The sequence below is a fragment of the Sinocyclocheilus rhinocerous genome, unplaced genomic scaffold, assembly GCF_001515625.1.
Source record: "Sinocyclocheilus rhinocerous isolate Xijiao unplaced genomic scaffold, SAMN03320098_v1.1 scaffold1553, whole genome shotgun sequence".
Classification (NCBI taxonomy): domain Eukaryota; kingdom Metazoa; phylum Chordata; class Actinopteri; order Cypriniformes; family Cyprinidae; genus Sinocyclocheilus; species Sinocyclocheilus rhinocerous.
The window spans coordinates 368041-377304 of record NW_015639764.1 but is presented as its reverse complement, the minus strand read 5'-3'; the positions used below and the strand labels follow the sequence as shown (position 1 = coordinate 377304).

At 40.7% G+C, this 9264-nt stretch overlaps 1 pseudogene; it reads right to left on the bottom strand.

The window, feature by feature from the left end:
• Nucleotides 1-1697: 1697 nt before the first annotated feature.
• The window catches only part of LOC107751650 (FK506-binding protein 5-like), a 13019-nt pseudogene continuing 5452 nt past the window's right edge, over nt 1698-9264 (bottom strand).

Genomic DNA, 9264 nt, shown 5'->3' with positions numbered 1-9264 from the left:
TCTGTCTGTCTGTCTGTCTGTCTGTCTGTCTGTCTGCCTAAGGATCTGTTTAACATTCTTTCTTTTGGTTTATGCATCTGTCTATCTGTCTGTCTGTCTAAGGATCTATTTAACATTCTTTCTTTTGGTTTATGCATCTATCTATCTGTCATCTATCCAGCTATGCATCTATCCTTCATTCTGTCTATCATTCTATATCTTGTTCTATCTATTTTCCAACATTGAAGTAACATTGATTTTTGTTTTTTTTCCTCCAGGATAGTACTTTGCAGGCTCAGTCAAACGTCTCCTTCCTGTCCCTACTGAAAGAGCCATGTGAGGAGCTTGCTCAGCTTAAACCTCGTGAGATTGCACCCAAACTCGCTCACATCCTTAACCTCATCCGTGTGATATGGGTCAACTCCAGCTACTACAACACCCGTGACAGGATCACAGCTCTATTATGCAAGGTAATTAATTTTAATTCAGGAATGCTAATATTGCGTGTTTGCTCAGAGACACACAATGCATGACTCTAAGTAACTGGCAGTAACTGGCAATATTTTGTCCGAATTTACTCAATATTAACTTGTTGTTTATTGTATTAAAAGTAGGGATGCTCTGATCGATCGGCCGGAGATCGGTATCGGCCAATAATCACATTTTATGACTCGATCGGTACTCACTAACTTGGCCGATCTCACGAACCAATTGCAATTTGATGACGTCAACGCGTGAGGACATACATGATGCGTGAGGACATAAATGATTTGGCGCCGCAGTCATGTCATCGCCGGTGTGGAAATGCTATGACGTTTCGAGAAACAATGAAAAATTTGCTATTTGTCGTGTATGTTTTGCATGATGATATGATGAATGGATGGTTCATATTTAACAGCAGATTCAGGGACGTTAGAGCTGATCTTCACCTCACTGCACACGTCTGCGGCCGATCACCATGACAAGAAATCGGTACTCGGTATTGGCTGCAAAACTCCTGATCGGAGCATCCCTACCTGTGTATCATCACTAGGGCTGCAACAACTAATCGATAAAATAAATTATTATCGATTATGAAAATCATCGACAACGATTCTCATTATCGATTAGTAGGGTCTGCCCACAGTGCATGTCCAACTTCAGCTGGTCGCGTCAAATTACAGCACTGAATTAAGCATTTCTATGGACAAAATGCATCTAAAAATAGTGGAGGAAACCGAATGAGATACTGCGGGAGAGTTACGTGATCCAAGCTGCCTAAAACACGAGAATTCTTTATTTTAAGCTAATGCATTAGCTTAATGGCTTGCCCTGTCAGGCGCTTTGACAGATGATGTGTGTGCATCCTCAGTGCAAAAACTTTCAGTTTAGAAAGTTTATCGGAGGGCCAAGGCGAAGCAGATGGCTCAGGCGACTGGTAGCGGGTTCTGGGATGGTGTGTGCTGCCCACACACACCAAATGGCGACACCCATGACAGGGAGTGCCACGGACAGGGGAACGACCTCCATGGTCGCGACAGGAAGACTGGGGATAACTGAATAAATGTCTATTAAATCCCCTGAGTCCTGCCTCAGCTCACCCTCAGCGGTGGTACAGTAGGCAGGGCTTTCCTCCGAGCCCTCCTTGCTCTCCACTGTTTCATCCACCATCGCGTGCATTGTTGCCGGCTCTCACACCTGTTCAGACGATCGGTGAGGCTCTGGCTCTGGGGCGATCTTCAGCTCTGTCCTCTTTCTTGCAATGGCTTGTTGGTCGTGGCGGGCTTTGGCTCTTCGTCTGCGGTGGACTCTGGCTGTTGCTCCTTGCAGCGGGGTGACAGTTGGCCGGGCTCTGGGTCCGGAGTGGGGCTGGTAGTGTCCTCCTCAGCGGTGCCAATGGTGAAACTGGATCCGTTGCTCACCAGCACCCACTCCACAAACAAGGAGAAATCCCCTCGAGGACCATCTCTGGACAACTGCGCTCTGCACGCGGTGTTAATGCTTGCAATGTAGAACGAGCAGAGTGCATCGTCCGGGTAGCTGGTTCTGTGGGAAATGTCCAGGAATAGTCTGGTGTAGTGATGTTCGGTTCTTGAACGAATCGTTCTTTTGAGCCGGTTCTCAGGAAGTAACCGGTTGAGCCGGTTCACAAATCGAACTGAATCGAACTTTAGTTCCGGGTTGATGACGCAGACGCACAGCCCGAAGTACCACGTCCAACTCAAAAAGAACCGATTCAGCCAGTTCAACCAACTGTCGAAGTTTGCCGAGGATTACCAAGGACTCAACAAGAACCGAATGAGCCGTGGCAAAGTTTGCCGAGGATTACCGAAGATTCTGATTGAGTTGACGATTCTGTGCAAGCCTGAGGCGCAGATGACTGTTATTATTAATTTACATTTTATTAAAACCTGAAAAAACCTTTCTGTCGAGTGATGTAAATAAATTTTACTATAGTTTATTGTGCATGCATATTATATTTAAAGTTGCTTAAGCGAAATCAAGGAGTTTATAAGACTGATTTATTCATTCTTTATACTGTAGACATGTAATGTGTGCTGTAGGTGTGAAACTTTTAGGAATCTTATTAGAGTTGTAGGCTAGTAAATATTGGTCAGTCAGTCGTATCTGACATAAAGGATCCGCGAATGAAACTGTGACCACAAACACCATTAACTTAAGTGAATTATATGGCAATAATCAGCAATATGCTTTCACACAAATAACTTTATTTTTTGAATGTTTCAATATGTGTTGACACAAATTACTTATTTGAATTTTTCATTGATACAACATTGCATTGAGTTGTTAAAAAAGAAATGCGTAGAGACGTTATTGCTTGATGACGTCAGGAACCAATGAATCGGCTTTTTGAACCAGTTCAATGAGCCGATCTGTCCGAAAAGAACCGGTTTGCGGAAATGAGTCGGACTTTGCATCACTAGTCTGGTGTGGTCCTCGAGGGAAAGGAGGAGGAGGAGGAATTCGGGGGCGATCCATAACAAAAAATAAAAGACTATCAAAAACAAAAAACAAACGAGGGAAAACGCGCCGCTTAACTTCTTGTTTGGTTAGATCTTCTGTCACACTACGGTGCACTCAAAACACTCACGAAGATGATGAAGTTAAAATAATATTTAATTATGCACATAGAAGGTAAATCCACAAGAGGAAGGCTTAACACAGGTGAAAACCGACGAGATCCGACAAACTACACAACCACAACACTGAACAGACAGGAACTTAAGTACACAGACAAATAAAGACAATTAACAAGACACACCTGAACATAATGACATAATCAGACACGAGGGAAAACTAGGTCAAAACAGGGAAACAAGAGTAAAGACAACAACTGAAAGTCCACGATAGTGACAACTATAGGTAAAAATTAAAATACCTCACGTTAATTAATCTAGTATTTATTAATTTACTATTTATTCATATCTGCTGCCAAATGTTTTCTTGGTTATTCTTAATATTTTATCTTTATAAATGAAAAAGATGTTTTAAATGCAGGCATGAGACAAACTTCTCTTGGAATTTTGGAGCCATTTGTCAATGAACAGTGGGCCAAACTACCTGTTGACAGGTGCAAAAGTCTTATTGAAAGGTACAGACATCACTTGTTTGCATTGATCACCACTAATGGCTGTACATAAGGGTCCCATCATTTTTGTCCATGCCATTTTCATTTGTTTCATTATTAAAAATTTTCTTTTTAATGAATAATCAAACCCAAAGTCTGATCTGGAAACCACTTATTTAATACTTTAAAATATTGTACCACTTGTCACTACAGTTGTGCAAAAATCAGCATAGAGGTTTTATGGCAATGGTACAGTGCTTGAAGTGGGCCGGTACGCACCGGTACGCAGTACCGGCACTTCTATATTTTAGTCTTTAGCGTACTGGCACTTTTTCGTGCGTACCAGCACTTCTGACTTGTTGCCGGTACTGTTTCGAAGCGTCAGTGTCTGGGTGATTAGAAATGACACTATAAAACACACTACCCAGGAGGTCATTTGGAACCTCTAAACTTCTGGAAAGTTCAAGGATCCAGTAAGGGAATGCATTAGTAATACAGTTCAAAACAGCGCAAATGTAGAGAAAACAAGGCCGATTTCATCAGAGATGGCGAAGAGAATAGTGACTCGCGTCCAGTACCGGCATTTCTTTTTTTCCACTTCAAGCACTGCAATGGTAGATTTTGAGTACAGTCACACAATGGGAAGGAACATTGTGATCTCCATCATAGTTTTCTATGGCGATGGTGCAGATGGCTCCACGGAACTAAATCAATGAAGAAATCATTCTTGAACACATATTTCACTGGTCTTTTGTGATGTTCTGTTACTCTCTTCTTGAGGTGATTGAGAGTTGTTGAATACATTTGACATTGTAGTCCATCTTTAAAATGCATGTGGGCAGCATTTCTGACTAATGAATTTCTTTGGTCTTCAGCCTCTTTAAATAGAATGTAACCAAACTTCTCTTTAGCTGATCTAATGACATATGTTAAAGATCCTGTAATTCCATTAAATTCCTTGGACTGTACATAATCTGAATAACTTAACAGAGAACATATCTCTGATCTCCCTCCACTGACCTAAAAGAGCACTCTCATTGACATTACCGAGGATCATTCTCATATCTCTCACTACATCAATTATCAGAGTGTCTCTGATGATCTTCTGCACATATTATTCCCTCAACAAATCAAACTCTTTCTTCAGTGTTTCTTCATCATTAGATTTGTCTTTGAGTTTGAAGGCAAGTTCTTTGCTCTTTTCAAAGAGGGTGTTTTCATGATGTGCCCTCTGAGCATCTTTTTCTTCAGGCCTTGCTGCTGAAGAATCTCATTTAATACCCTCTTTGTTTCTCTCACAATGTTTTCCTGAAGCTCTTTGATTTTGATCTCAAATTATTTTTCCATGGAGCTAGTGTTTCAGCATCAAAACATTTTTTACATTGATTTTTCCTCTTCTTCAGTTGTCGTCTTCAGTTCTCTTTAAAGATCAGATTCCACATCTTCATATATTGCTTCATTTTCTGTTTTCTTGTGTAGTTTGTTCTCAGTTTCCAGAATGGCTGTGACCTTTTAAGATTGAAACAAGCACAAATCAATCAGTAAGCAAATACCTTGAAAAGTCTTGAAACCTTCATTGTTTGCTGGTGCTAACACTAACCCATACTGGAACAAAAGCAACATGAACACTCACCTGTAGTGAAGCTTCAGTTTCTGAGCAAATCTCCACCTCTTCTTTCTCTCTACACTCCACTTGTCTTTCTCTTCTTTCAGTCTCTTCTCAAATTGCTCTAGTTGTTCTCGTCTCTCTCTTTCTGTTCTCTCTGTCTCACTGATTTCTCCTTCCGTTTCACTCTTGAGTCTCTGATACTGATCATCAGAAATCTGTTTTTCTCTCTCTGTACTGTTTTCATCTTCTATTATTACCATCTCCACTTTATATAGTTCTTCTCTCTCACAGAATTTCTCTTCTTTTTTCTGTCTCTCTTTCTCTTCTCTCAGCAGACTTATTTGTGAGTCATAAACGGTCTGAATATTTTCTTTTTCTTTCTTCACACTCTCTTTTTCTTGCCTCATTTCCTCCATTTCTGTTTTAAATGCCTCTTGTTCTGTTTTTGTATTATCTCTTATCTCTTTCTCGTTCTCCCTTTTCTTTTCAATTTCTCTTTTATATCTTACTTCTCTCTCTCTCTGAGTTCCCTTTTTCTCTTCTCTTTCTCTCTTTGTCTTGATTCTGTTTTGCTTCCTCTATCATCATCTTCATGGTCTCTTTCTCTTCTTCTAGTTTTCTCATCATTTCTTCTCTTTCTCTGTTCATTTGCTCCACTCTCTCTATCAGGATCTTCATGTTGTTTTCTTGTGTTTCATGTTTAGAATGAAGATCTTCTTTCTCTGTTTCCATTCTCTCTCTCTCTTGTCTCAGTCTTTGATTAAATTCATCCCACATTCTCTGTTCTCTCTCTCTTTGTTTCTCATCCTCCTCTCATTATTTCTTCTTTTTGTTTCTGTCTCTCCCATTCATCTTGTTCTTTCTTCATGTTTTCATGGATCTCTCTCTCTTTCTCCTCTCTCTCTTTTATTTGTGTTTTGTATTGTTCTTCACTCTCATTAAACTCTTCTTCACTTCTCTCTCTCTTCTTCATGATTCTGTCTGTCAGTCTCTAGTCTATTCATCCGTTTGCCTATTTCTGTGTCATAGTTGATCTGAAGTTTTTCTTTTTCTGTTTTTCTTTTCTCTGTTTCTTGCACAGTTTCCTGTATCTTATCTTTAAACATCTCTCGTTCTCGTCTCATATCATCTCTTATTTCTCTCTGATGTGTCTCTTGTTCTGTTATTTCTTTTTTTGAGTTCCTCTTCTCTTCTCTTTCTCTCTTTGTCATGATTTTGTCTTTCTTCCTCCATCATCATCTTCATTGTCTCAATCTCTTCTTCTAGTTTTCTCATCATTTCTTCTTTTTCTCTGTTCATTTGCTCCATCAGGATCTTCATGTTGTTTTCTTGTGCTTCAAGTTTAGAATGAAGACCTTCTTTCTCTGTTTCCATTCTCTCTCTCTCTTGTTGTAGTTTCTGATTAAATTCATCCCACATTCTCTGTTCTCTCTCTCTTTGTTTCTCATCCTCTTCTCTTCTCATTATTTCTTCTTTTTGTTTCTGTCTCTCCCATTCCTCTCGTTTTTTCTTCATCTTTTCATGGATCTCTCTCTCATTGCCCTCCTTCTGTTTTATTTGTATTTTGTATTGTTCTTCCCTCTCATTAAACTCATCTTCTCTTCTCTTTCTCTCTTTGTCTTGATTCTGTTTTGCTTCCTCCATCATCATCTTCATGGTCTCTATCTCTTCTTCTAGTTTTCTCATCAGATCTTCTCTTTCTCTGTTCATTTGCTCCATTAGGATCTTCATGTTGTTTTCTTGTGTTTCATGTTTAGAATGAAGATCTTCTTTCTCTGTTTCCATTCTCTCTCTTTCTTGTTGTGGTTTCTGATTAAATTCATCCCACATTCTCTGTTCTCTCTCTCTTTGTTTCTCATCCTCTTCTTCTCTTCTCATCTTTTCTTCATTTTCTTTCTGTCTGTCCCATTCCTCTCGTTCTTTCTTCATGTTTTCATAGATCTCTCTCTCTTTCTTCTCTTTCTCTTTTATTTGTGTTATGTATTGTTCTGCCATCTCATTCAATTCTCTCTGATGTGCCTCTTGTTCCTCTTCTCTTCTCTCCTCTTTCTCTCTTTTTCATGATTCTGTCTGTCAGCCTCTAACCTATTCATCAGTTTGCCTATTTCTGTGTAATGGTTGATCTGAAGTTTTTCTTTTTCTCTATTTCTTGCTTCACTTCCTTGATTTCATCCTTGAATTTCTCTTGTTCTCGTCTCAACTCGTCTTGTATTTCTCTCTGATGTGCCTCTTGTTCCTCTTCTCTCCTCTTTATCTCTTTGTCATGGTTTTGTCTTTGTTCCTCCATCATCATCTGCATTCTTTCTTTCTCTTTTTCATGTTTCTTCATCAGTTCTTTTTTTCTCTCTTTTCAGATGCTTCACTTTCTCCATGAGGAACTTCATTTTTTTTTCTTGTTTTTCTCTTTCCATCTGTCTGAACATCTTACATGAGTAGAAACTCCCACCGTTTGCTTTCACCATGGCGTATATCTTCTCCAGCAGATCAGACACCTGTGTTCGGTCTTCAGTCTGATTATTATTGAACACATGGTATCTTTTTCCACATGCTTCAATTAGATTCATCAAAGGAGATCCAGGTTTTCCCAAATACTGTTCAATGGTTTTGTTCTTCAGACCATCTCTGGTGAAGAGCACCATGGTGTACATTAAAGAATTTTCACCAAATGTCTCTTGGATGATCTTCACTGATTTTGCTTCTTCTGGAGTGAATCGTCCCAGTGGTATCAGTAAGAGAAACACATGTGGTCCAGGCAGTACCATGGAGATACAGTTGGTGATTTCTTTCTGGATCTCCTTATTAGTAAGTTCAGTATCAAACAGTCCTGGAGTGTCGATCACAGTAACATGCCGGCCGTTGATATCAGCGGTTTCTTTTTGAGTCTCTTTAGTAATTGACTTGTGAGATGTTTCATCTTTAAATGCGTTTCTTCCTAAGATGGTGTTTCCTGTAGCACTCTTCCCAACTTTTTCCCACCAGCACAATCCTTAGATCATTTTGTCTCTCTGTTGTAGCTGTAAATTAGGAAATCCATCAGTCTAAAATCCTGTTTAAACATGATTATTTCATTAAAACATCACAGATAAAATTTGCAAATACTGCGCACAAGCTCTTCCTGATGCCTGGTTGATTAAAATAAGGAGAGTGACAGTACAGAAAAAGACTGTTGCCCTTCTACCAAAGTATTTTATTTTATCAAAGGTGGCAGATTTGGTCCAAACTTGGGAGTCAATTGGAACCAGGCATAGGCACTGATTTATGTTTCTGCTGGTTATTGCCCCACCCTCCATAACACCCTCCATAATATCTTGTGTTCCCTTTCAGTCGGTCACTCGATGTCACGTTGGTGACCGACGAATTGGGGATCTCGCTTAGAGAGACCAATCCACTTCGAGTGTAAACTAAACAAGCCAATGCACATTGGCATGCGATGATTGCATCCAGCTGTCGCTGATCACAGCATGAGTATAAAAAGGCAGCCGGTGCAACGCATACCAGCTTTTCGCTTCGGAGCCGAGCGATAACATCGTTCTGCTCCTACCAATATCATTGTTTGTGACGACGAGTTCAACGCACTCTAGGGAGCTTTTTGTGTTGGCGGAACGCGTTTCAGCGGTGGTCGTTCCTGTGTCGAGTGGGTTGCGCAATTCAGGCTGCACTACCCCCTGTCGTGCTGCAAGCGGCCATTTCCCCTGTGCGTCTCAGCACCTAAAAGAGCATTTCCCTGAAAGAGCCTATTTCTCTAAAAGAGCTTACACGGGTGCGTCTTTGAAAAGACGACGGATCATCTTTTTAAAGATGCCGTTTCATCTGTGTGTTTCTGGATGCGGTCGTTACCTGGGGCCGGGTGATGGTCACTATCGCTGTCTCACGTGTCTGGGCATTAAACACGCTGAGGTGGCGTTCGTGGATGAGTCATGTTCCCATTGTGGGAAGATGACCATCTCGGAGCTGCGGGCCAGGCTCCGTTACCTCGAGGGGGACGGAGCTCCGTTGCCTTTGCTGTGATCTAGTGTTCATCCTGGTGGCAGCCAGGCGAGGGCTACTTCGGGCAGTAGAATGGGCAGTCTGAGGGTTACAGTGGTGGCAAACCCCTCAGGGAACCAAC